Genomic DNA, 11,456 nt, shown 5'->3' with positions numbered 1-11,456 from the left:
AGAATTCCCCAGGGAATCCATCAGGCCCTGGACTCTTGTTTTTTGGGAGGTTTTTGATCACTGCTTCAATCTCGTGAGTGGTTATTGGCCTATTCAGGTTGTCAGTTTCTTCCTGTTTCAGTCTTGGCAGCTTATAGGTTTCCAGGAAGGCCTCCATTTCATCCAGATTGCTCAGTTTATTGGCATATAGTTGTTGATAATAATTTCTAATAATTGTTTCTATTTCCTTGGTGTTAGTCATGATCTCTCCCCTTTCATTGATAATTTTATTAATTTGGGTCCTTTCTCTTTTCTTTTGGATAAGTCTGGCCAGTGGTTTATCGATCTTATTAATTCTTTCAAAGAACCAACTTCTAGTTTCATTGATCTGATCTATTGTGTTTCTGGTTTCTAATTCATTGATTTCTGTTCTAATTTTAATTATTTCTCTTTTAATGCATGGCTTAGGCATCGTTTGTTGTTTTTTCTCTAGTTCTTTAAGGTGTAGAGTTAGTTGGTGAATTCGGAATTATTCTATTTTTTTGAGTGAGGCTTGGATGGCTATGTATTTCCCCCTTAGGACCACCTTTGCAGTATCCCATAGGTTTTGGACCGATGTGTTTTCATTCTCATTGATTTCCATGAATTGTTTAAGTTCTTCTTTGATTTCCTGGTTGACCCAAACATTCTTGAGCAGAGTGGTCTTTAGCTCCCAAGTGTTTGAATTTCTGCCAAATTTTTTCTTGTGATTGAGTTCCAGTTTTCAAGCATTGTGGTCTGAGAATATGCAGGAAATAATCTCAATCTTTTGGTATCGGTTGAGACCTGATTTGTGACCTAGTATGTGGTCTATTCTGGAGAAAGTTCCATGTGCACTTGAGAAGAATGAGTATTCTGTTGTTTTAGGGTGGAATGTTCTGTGTATATCTATGAAGTCCATCTGGTCCAGTGTATCATTCGAAGCGCTTGTTTCCTTGTTGATTTTCTGCTTAGATGATCTGTCCATTGCTGAGAGTGGAGTATTGCGGTCTCCCAAAATTAACGTATTGTTATCAATATGAGTCTTTATTTTGGTTAACAATTGGCTTATGTAGATGGCTGCTCCCATGTTGGGGGCATAGATATTTACAATTGTTAGATTTTCTTGTTGGATAGACCCTTTAAGAATGATATAGTGTCAGGTTGGAGCAAGATGGCGGAGGAGTAGGAGATGTAGATTTCGTCTGGTCTCAGGAATTCAGCTGAATAGGGACAAACCATTCTGAACACCCACAAACTCAACAGGAGATGGAAGAGGAGAGTAGCAACAACTCTCTGAACAGAGAAGTGACCACTTACTGGAAGGTAGGACGTGTGTAGAAGTGAATCCAAGGCGATAGTCGGGAGGATAGACGGTGGGGGAGGGGGCCTCCATCGGCCGCTTCTGGCAAGTGATAGAGCCGCGGAGCACAAAATCGGACCTTTTAAGAAGTGGGCTCCGCTGAGGGACGTTGCTGCAGTGGCTAAGTGGGGGGTGGAATCCTCCTGGGACAGTGTGGTCGCAGGACCCTTGGGGTCACAGAAAGACCGGGGGTGCCTGAGTGCGGCAGAGCTCCCAGGTATCAGAGCGGGGAAGCCGGCTGCAGAGACGAAGCCGAGGCGCGGGCTCTCAGCTCGGGGTTGCCATAAACTGTGATCCGCGGCCCAGTTGGGCCGCTGCTCCTCCAGCAGGGACCCAACAAGAGGCAGAGCCGGGGAGACTCCCCTTTCTCCCCCGGGAGGAGTGGCACGGGAACGCACCGCAGGGATCTGCTGGGTTTGGAGACTCCACACGGGGTCGGGTACCAGAGATAGAAACGCTCGGTCATAGGCCGGGTGAGCACGGAGTGCGGCCAGAGACCAGGGAGACGGGAGTGACTGCTTTTCTCTGGGGGCGCACTGAGGAGCGGGGCCCCGAGTTCTCATCTCCTCTGGGCGGAGACTGGGAGGCAACCATTTTCGCCCTGGTCCTCCAAAGCTGTACTGAGAGCTTGCAGGGAACAAAAGGTCCTGAGAGCAAACCTGAGCAACTTGCTTAGCCCGGACCGACAAAGATAGGGCAATTCAGCCTCTGGCAAAGACATTTGGAAAACACGGCAACAGGCCCCGCCCCCAGAAGATCAGCATGAACAGCCAGCAAGCCAAGACCAAGTTTACCGATCAAGGAGAATGGGAGAACTCCAGCGCTAGGGGAATACTGCACATAGAATTCATGGCTTTTTTTTTTTTTTTACCATGATTCATTAGTTCATCAAAGTTAATTTCTTTAACTGTTTTTTTTAATTTTTCATTTTCCCTTTTTCAAGCAACATCTTATCAATCCCTTTTTAAAAAAAAACATTTTTTATTTTTCATTTTTAGAGTCATATTTTATCCCTTCATAGTAGTTACCCTTATTTTTGGCATATATATATAAGTTGTTCTCTCTTTAAAATTTTGAGATACAGTTTCTTCTAACAGATCAAAATATACCCTAAATCACTAGTGTATGGCTTTGTTCTAGTCTCCTTCCTGATCACATTCTCTCCTTTTTTTTTTTTAAATCTTCTTTCTTTTTTCAAACAACTTATCAATTCCTTTTATAAAATGTTTTATAATTTTCATCTTTACAGTCATCTTTCATCCCTTCATTGTATCAACCCTTATTTTGTACATATATGTCTTTCTTCCTTTAAAGTTTTAGGAGGCACTTTTATCTAACAGACCAAAATATGCCCAAAATCTAGTGTGTGGCACTGATCTATGCACTAGCCTGATCATATTTGATCATATTCTGCTTTTTTTGTATTGTTCTGTTTTTGTTTTTATCGTTTTTTTCTTTTTTTTTCTCTTTCTTTTTTCTTTCTTTCCCTTTCTTTTCCCCTGGTTTCAGGTCTTTTCTGATTTGTATACACTATATTTGCTGGCGACGTTGTTAACCTTTTGGCATTTTGTTCTCTCATTCATCTATTCTCCTCTGGACAAAATGACAAGACGAAAAAAATCACATCAGCAAAAAGAACAAGAGATAGTACCGTCAGCCAGGGACCTACTCAATACGGACATTAGTATGATGTCAGACCTAGAGTTCAGAATCATGACTTTAAAGATACTAGCTGGGCTTGAAAAAAGCATGGAAGGTATTAGAGAAACGCTTTCTGGAGAAATAAAAGAACTAAAATCTAACCAAGCCGAAATAAAAAAGGCTATTGATGAGGCGCAATCAAAAATGGGGGCACTAACTGCTAGGATAAATGAGGCAGAATAGAGAATCAGTGATATAGAAGACCAAATGATGGAAAATAAAGAGGCTGAGAAAAAGAGAGATAAACAACTACCGGATCAAGACGGCAGAATTCGAGAGATAAGTGATATGATAAGATGAAACAACATAGAATAATTGGGATCCCAGAAGAAGAAGAAAGAGAGAGAGGGGCAGAAGGTATATTGGAGCAAATAATAGCAGAGAACTTCCCTAATGTCATGAACGAAACAGGCATCAAAATCCAGGAGGCACAGAGTACCCCTCTAAAAATCAATAATAATAGGTCAACACCCTGACATCTAATAGTAAAACTTATGCTTCTCAGAGACAAAGAGAAAATCCTGAAAGCAGCTCGGGAGAAGAGATATGTAACCTACAATGGTAAAAATATTAGATTGGCAACAGACCTATCCACAGAGAGCTGGCAGGCCAGAAGGACTGGAAGGTATCTTCAGAGCACTAAACAACAAAAATATGCAGCCAAGAATACTACATCCAGCTAGGCTGTCATTGAAAATTGAAGGAGAGATAAAAAGCTTCCAGGACAAACAAAAACTAAAGGAATTTGCAAACACGAAACCAGCCCTCCAAGAAATACTGAAAGGGGTCCTCTAAGCAAAGAGAGAGCCTAAAAGCAGTATAGATGAGAAAGGAACACAGACAATATACAGTCACAGTCACCTTACAGGCAATACAATGGCACTAAATTCATACCTTTCAATAGTTACCCTGAATGTAAATGGGCTCAATGCCCCAATCAAAAGACACAGGCTATCAGATTGGATTAAAAAACAAGACCCATCCATATGCTGTCTGCAAGAGACTCATTTTAGACCCAAAGACACCCCCAGATTGAAAGTGAGGGGGTGGAAAACCATTTACCATGCTAATGGACACCAAAGGAAGCTGGGGTGGCAATCCTTATATCTGACAAATGAGATTTTAAACCAAAGACTCTAATAAGAGATGAGGAAGGACACTATATCCTACTTAAAGGGTCTATCCAACAAGAAGATCTAACAATTGTAAATATCTATGCCCCGAACATGGGAGCAGCCAATTATATAAGGCAATTAATAACAAAAGCAAAGAAACACATTGACAACAATACAATGATAGTGGGGGACTTTAACATCCCCCCCCCGACTGAAATGGACAGATCATCTAAGCAAAAGATCAACAAGGAAATAAAGACTTTAAATGACACACTGGACCAAATGGACTTCACAGACATATTCAGAACATTCCATCCCAAAGCAATGGAATACATATTCTTCTTTAGTGCCCATGGAACATTCTCCAGAATTGATCACATCCTAGGTTACAAATCAGGTCTCAACTGGTACCAAAAGATTGGGATCATTCCCTGCATATTTTCAGACCACAATGCTTTGAAACTAGAATTCAATCACAAGAGGAAAGTCGGAAAGAACTCAAATACATGGAGGCTAAAGAGCATCCTACTAAAGAATGAATGGGAAACCAGGAAATTAAAGAAGAATTAAAAAAATTCATGGAAACCAATGAAAATGAAAACACAACTGTTCAAACCTTTGGGATACAGCAAAGGCAGTCCTGAGAGGAAAGTATGTAGCAATACAAGCCTTTCTCAAGAAACAAGAAAGGTCTCAAATACACAACCTAACCCTACACCTAAAGGAGCTGGAGAAAGAACAGCAAATAAAGCCTAAACCCAGCAGAAGAAGAGAAATAGTAAAGATCAGAGCAGAAATCAATGAACTAGAAACCAAAAGAACAGTACAACAGATCAACGAAACTAGGAGCTGGTTCTTTGAAAGAATTAGCAAGATTGATAAACCCCTGGCCAGACTTATCAAAAAGAAAAGAGAAAGGACCCAAATCAACAAAATCATGAATGAGAGAGGAGAGATCACAACCAACACCAAAGAAATACAAACAATTATAAGAACATATTATGAGCAACTCTATGCCAGCAAATTAAATAACCTGGAAGAAATGGGTGCATTCCTAGAGATGTACCAACTACCAAAATTGAACCAGGAAGAAATAGAAAACCTGAACAGACCTATAGCCAGTAAGGAAATTGAAGCAGTCATCAAAAATCTCCCAACAAACAAAAGCCCGGGGCCAGATGGCTTCCCAGGGGAATTCTATCAGACATTTAAAGAAGAATTAATACCTATTCTCCTGAAACTGTTCAAAAAATTAGAAATGGAAGGAAGACTTCCAAATTCATTTTATGAGGCCACCATGACCTTGATCCCAAAACCAGACAAAGACCCCATCAAAAGGAGAATTACAGACCAATATCCTTGATGAACATGGATGTAAAAATTCTCACCAAAATACTAGCCAATAGGATCCAACAGTACATTAAAAGGATTATTCACCACGACCAAGTGGGATTTATCCCTGGGCTGCAAGGCTGGTTCAACATCCGCAAATCAATCAACGTGATACAATACATTAACAAAAGAAAGAACAAGAATCATATGATCCTCTCAATAGATGCAGAAAAAGCATTTGACAAAGTACAGCATCCTTTCTTGATCAAAACTCTTCAGAGTATAGGGATAGAGGGTACATACCTCAATATCATAAAAGCCATCTACGAAAAACCTACAGCGAATATCATTCTCAATGGGGAAAAGCTGAGAGCTTTTCCCATAAGTTCAGAAACGCGGCAGGGATGTCCACTCTCACCACTGCTATTCAACATAGTATTAGAAGTCCTAGCCACAGCAATCAGACAACAAAAAGAAATCAAAGGCATCCAAATTGGCAAAGAGGAAGTCAAACTCTCACTCTTTGCAGATGATATGATACTGTATGTGGAAAACCCAAAAGACTCCCCCCCAAAACTGCTAGAACTCATACAGGAATTCAGTCAAGTAGCAGGATATAAAATCAATGCACACAAATCAGTGGCATTCCTATACACCAACAACAAGACAGAAGAGAGACAAATCAAGGAGTCGATCCCATTTACAATTGCACCCAAAACCATAAGATACCTAGGAATAAATTTAACCAAAGAGGCAAAGGATCTGTACTCAGAAAACTATAAAATACTCATAAAAGAAATTGAAGAAGACACAAAGAAATGGAAAAACATTCCATGCTCATGGATTGGAAGAACCAACATTGTGAAGATGTCAATGCTACCTAGAGCAATCTACACATTCAAAGCAATCCCCATCAAAATACCATCCACTTTTTTCAAAGAAATGGAACAAAGAATCCTAAAATTTGTATGGAACCAGAAGAGACCCCAAATAGCCAGAGGAATATTGAAAAAGAGAAGCAAAGCTGGCGGCATCACAATTCCGGACTTCCAGCTCTATTACAAAGCTGTCATCATCAAGACAGTATGGTACTGGCACAAAAACAGACACATAGATCAATGGAACAGAATCGAGAGCCCAGAAATGGACCCTCAACTCTATGCTCAACTTATCTTTGACAAAGCAGGAAAGAATGTCCAGTGGAAAAAAGACAGTCTCTTCAACAAATGCTGGGAAAATTGGACAGCCACATGCAGAAGAATGAAACTGGACCATTTCCTTACACCACACACAAAAATAGACTCCAAATGGTTGAAAGACCTAAACGTGAGACAGGAGTCCTTCAAAATCCTAAAGGAGAACACAGGTAGCAACCTCTTCGACCTCAGCTTCATCAAATTCTTCCTAGAAACATGGCCAAAGGCAAGGGAAACAAGGGCAAAAATGAACTATTGGGATTTCATCAAGATAAAAAGCTTTTGCACAGCAAAAGAAACAGTCCACAAAACCAAAAGACAACTGACGGAATGGGAGAAAATATTTGCAAATGACATATCAGATAAAGGGCTAGTATCCAAAATCTATAAAGAACTTATCAAACTCAACACCCAAAGAACAAATAATCCAATCAAGAAATGGGCAGAAGACACGAACAGACATTTTTCCAAAGAAGACATCCAAATGGCCAAGAGACACATGAAAAAGTGCTCAACATCGCTCGGCATCAGGGAAATCCAAATCAAAACCTCCATGAGATACCACCTCACACCCGTCAGAATGGCTAAAATTAATAAGTCACGAAACGACAGATGCTGGCGGGGATGTGGAGAAAGGGGAACCCTCCTACACTGTTGGTGGGAATGCAAGCTGGTGCAACCCCTCTGGAAAACAGTATGGAGGTTCCTCGAACAGTTGAAAATAGAGCTACCATACGATCCAGCAATTGCACTACTGGGTATTTACCCCAGAGATACAAATGTAGGGATCCGAAGGGGTACGTGCACCCCAATGTTTATAGCAGCAATGTCCACAATAGCCAAACTGTGGGAAGAGCCAAGATGTCCATCGACAGATGAATGGATAAAGAAGATGTATATATACACAATGGAATATTATGTAGCCATCAAAAGGAATGAGATCTTGCCATTTGCAACGACATGTATGGAACTGGAGGGTGTTAGGCTGAGTGAAATAAGTCAATCAAAGAAAGACATGTATCATATGACCTTACCGATATGAGGAATTCTTAATCTCAGGAAACAAACTGAGTGTTGCTGGAGTGGTGGGGGGTGGGAGGGATGGGGTGGCTGGGTGATAGACATTGGGGAGGGTATGTGCTATGGTGAGCGCTGTGAATTGTGCAAGACTGTTGAATCACAGATCTGTACTTCTGAAACAAATAATGCAATATATGTTAAGAAAAAAGAAAAAGAAGAAGATAGCAGGAGGGGAAGAATGAAGGGGAGTAAGTCGGAGGGGGAGACGAACCATGAGAGACGATGGACTCTGAAAAACAAACTGAGGGTTCTAGAGGGGAGGAGGGTAGGGGGATGGGTTAGCCTGGTGATGGGTATTAAGGAGGGCACGTTCTGCGTGGAGCACTGGGTGTTATGCACAAACAATGAATCATGGAACACTACATCAAAAACTAATGATGTAATATATGGTGATTAACATAACAATAAAAAATGAAAAAAAACTATTGTCCATATAAAAAGACCCTATAGCAAGTTTCCATAATATTCATAAATATTGATTACATTAGTTATTAGATGTACGTGATCCATACAATACATGCTGTTAAATGATATAATACTAATATTATTCTAAACTATTTTTTATAGCACTTATATAAATTATGACAATATCTCAGGCTTTTGGACCAAATATCTCATGCTATTTACTGTCACCAGAGCTCTTGACAAACTGCTGAAATGTTTGTTTTATTCATTCATTTTATTTATCCAATTAAAATTGAGTCTACTTCTTTAATGCTATGAAACTGTTTTTAGTTCATCTTTTTCTTTCACAAAAAGCCACAACAGTAAAAAGTTTCTTTTGCAATTGAGTCCCTGGTTATACTACTAGTGAATAAGGAGAAACAAAGCATGTCAAAAGGGGACTGGTTAATAAATGCTAAAACATGGCATGCTATACAGTCATTAGAATGGTGTTGCAGAAGAAGAAGTTCCCAATATTATAAATAATAAATATATATTTTAAGACAGAATATGTCATCCTATTTTTTATTTTAATAAACATGCAAATATAGTCTTATATAAAAATAGAATAAATGGAAAGATAGTTTTAGTGTTTATCTCTGAGTGATAAATTTATGGTTTTTTTCCTGTTTTTATTTTATTTCACTTTTCCTATTTTTGTATGATAGACATGTTGTAAAAAATTATATTTGACATATCTCTGCTATTTTTATTATTTCTTAATTATTGCTAGAAAAGTGAAAACTTATGAAAATCTTATGACATACTTTTTAAGCAGAAAACATTAAAAGTGTAATTTGTTACAAGATATATTTAAAAGAAACACACTTGTTGAAGAGATTATTTTCTGTTGTTATTTGAAACACTCAATAAAACTTCTTTTTCACTAATACTGAGGCAGCACTTGGAAGGCAAGATGACTTGTGCAGTGTGGGCCGACACAAGCTGAAAGTGGGAGTGGGCTGCTGCGGACCTGGAGTGGGCCATCCTGATCTAGAACATCATGTTTTAGATACATTCATTCTAATGTTTGGCTGCAAAAATGCAACAGAGATGTAACTGCAAGAAAATCCTTTCTGTTTTAAGTTTTCCTACGAAGTGTGGGATTTTTGCAACCATCAAAAGAGGGATGGAGTGGCCTTGTGAATGTCTGAAAGGACTAATTTAGAACTAGTCCAGTTTCTATATTGAGTGAAGTTGAGTACCTTGAAATAATTTCCAAATGCCCATTTTTTAACACCAACATGAACAAATCTGAGAAACAGTCTCTGTGTACTCTCAAAATTCACATAGTTTTTTATTTTTTTTAATTTAAAAAAATTTATTTATTCGAGACACAGAGATACAGAGAGAGTATGAGCAGGGGGAGAGGCAGAGGGAGAGGGAGAAGCAGGCTCCCTGCTGAGCCAGGAGCCTGATGTGGGCTTGATCCCAGGACTCTGGGATCATGACCTGAGCCTAAGGCAGAGGCTTAGCCATCTGAGCCACCCAGGCACCCCTCACATAGCCTTTTAAAAGCATTTTTTTCCACAAAATCCTTAGAAACAGAAAAACACGAGTCTCTCCTCCTCCTTTCTGTCTCCTTTATGCTCATCTACTACCATACTCACAACACTTCTGACACCAGGTGTGTGGGGCTTTTCCCCCACCAAGCAATTCTCTGTGACACCAGCTGGGTATTTCACAGTTTAACTCAACTCTGACATTGTCTGCCTGGAGATAGCTTCAAATCCCACAGGTTAAGTCTCATGAGACTGCTCCCTACTTCAGATGCCAACCATAAGTAGTAGGTCCCCAGGTTACTCACAACTTCTGCCCACTTGGCTGCAAACCAGAGGTCCCCACTACTCCATCTTGGGTTCCACTGATTTGCTGGAGCAGCTCACAGAACTCAAGGAAACACTTATGTTTACCAATTTACTATATAATAATAGATATGACAAAGGATAAAGATGAACAGCCAGAAGAAGACATATACAGAGTGAGATCTGAGAGCCTCCTGAGTGATGGAGCTTCTGGCCCCATGGAGTTGGGGTGCATCACTCTCCTGGTATGTGGATGTGTTCACCAACCTGGAAGGTTTCTGACCCCATACTATTGAGATTTTATGGAGGCTTCCTCACATGAGCATGATCAATTACTAACTCCATTTCCAGCGTCTCTCCTCAGGAGGCTGGAGTATGGGACTGAAAGTTCCATGCTTCTAATCATGTCTTGGTCTTTCTGGTGATCATCTTCCACCCAGGAGCCATTAGAAAACAAGATGCTTGTCTTGTACTGCTGTTATCCACTTGAGATTTGTGAGAATTTTAGAAAATTCCTTTGCCAGAGCCAATTAGGATCTTCTACTCCTTGTGCAAGAGACTACTTATTATAGGTGACAACATAATGCTAAAAAGATGCTTAGAAATAAAATCAAGCTATAATCATTTGGCTCAATGAGACTCCCTGGCTTTGGCAGCCTCCTATCTTTGCTGAAAATCCTCCTTTCCACAAAGGTTATGTCTCTGTTTACTATTTCTTATTGTGCATGTGGTGTGGCTGGCTGGTAGTGGTAGTGGAGGATCATGGACAGGAAGCTCGATCCACAGCTTGGATGAGCCAGAAATGTTTTATGTCTTCAGTACCTTTAAATCAACTTAATTTTATCTCCACTTGGCTGCTTGGAATACAAGAGTCATTCGTATGGCACTCTCCTAGTGTAGCTTTTTCTAGAAAATGAGTCTCTGCCTTTGGGGTTCCAGGTGGAGCAATGACAGCTGAGAGCGAAGACACCCCCTGCCAGCTCCCGTGGACCCTTCAGATCTCAAGCTCTCTTGCTGCCCCTGAGCTAGGTTTGAGGTGGGATCCACATCCGTGGGGCATCACGTGACCACTGTCTCTGAGTTCGGAGCATAGTTTGGAGCATCCCTGCCTGCCCTGTAGCCTCCACCCCACACACCCAGATGTTCCTTTTTCTAATCTGAGAGAAACTCTGCCTCCACATTTCCCCCAAGAGCTCACTTCTCTCTTCAAACTCTATATTCACTAATCCAAGTTGGGAAAAAGGTATCTGGCAAGCACTTCCTGACCCCCTTCCTGCACCCTATCCCCTGATGCTGAAGGAATCAACAGGATCCGTTGCATGAACTCTACATTTCAGTGAAGTGGGGACTGTGGCATCTCTGTTCTCTCAACTCTCGTTGTGTCTTCCTGGCTAGCTCTTAAAGAATCAATAGGGAGAATCAA

The sequence above is a fragment of the Eumetopias jubatus genome, unplaced genomic scaffold (assembly GCF_037043125.1).
Source record: "Eumetopias jubatus isolate StellerSeaLion01/CBP00866 unplaced genomic scaffold, mEumJub1_p1.0 scaffold_16, whole genome shotgun sequence".
Taxonomy (NCBI): Eukaryota; Metazoa; Chordata; class Mammalia; order Carnivora; family Otariidae; genus Eumetopias; species Eumetopias jubatus.
Note: the sequence above shows the minus strand (reverse complement) of the source record.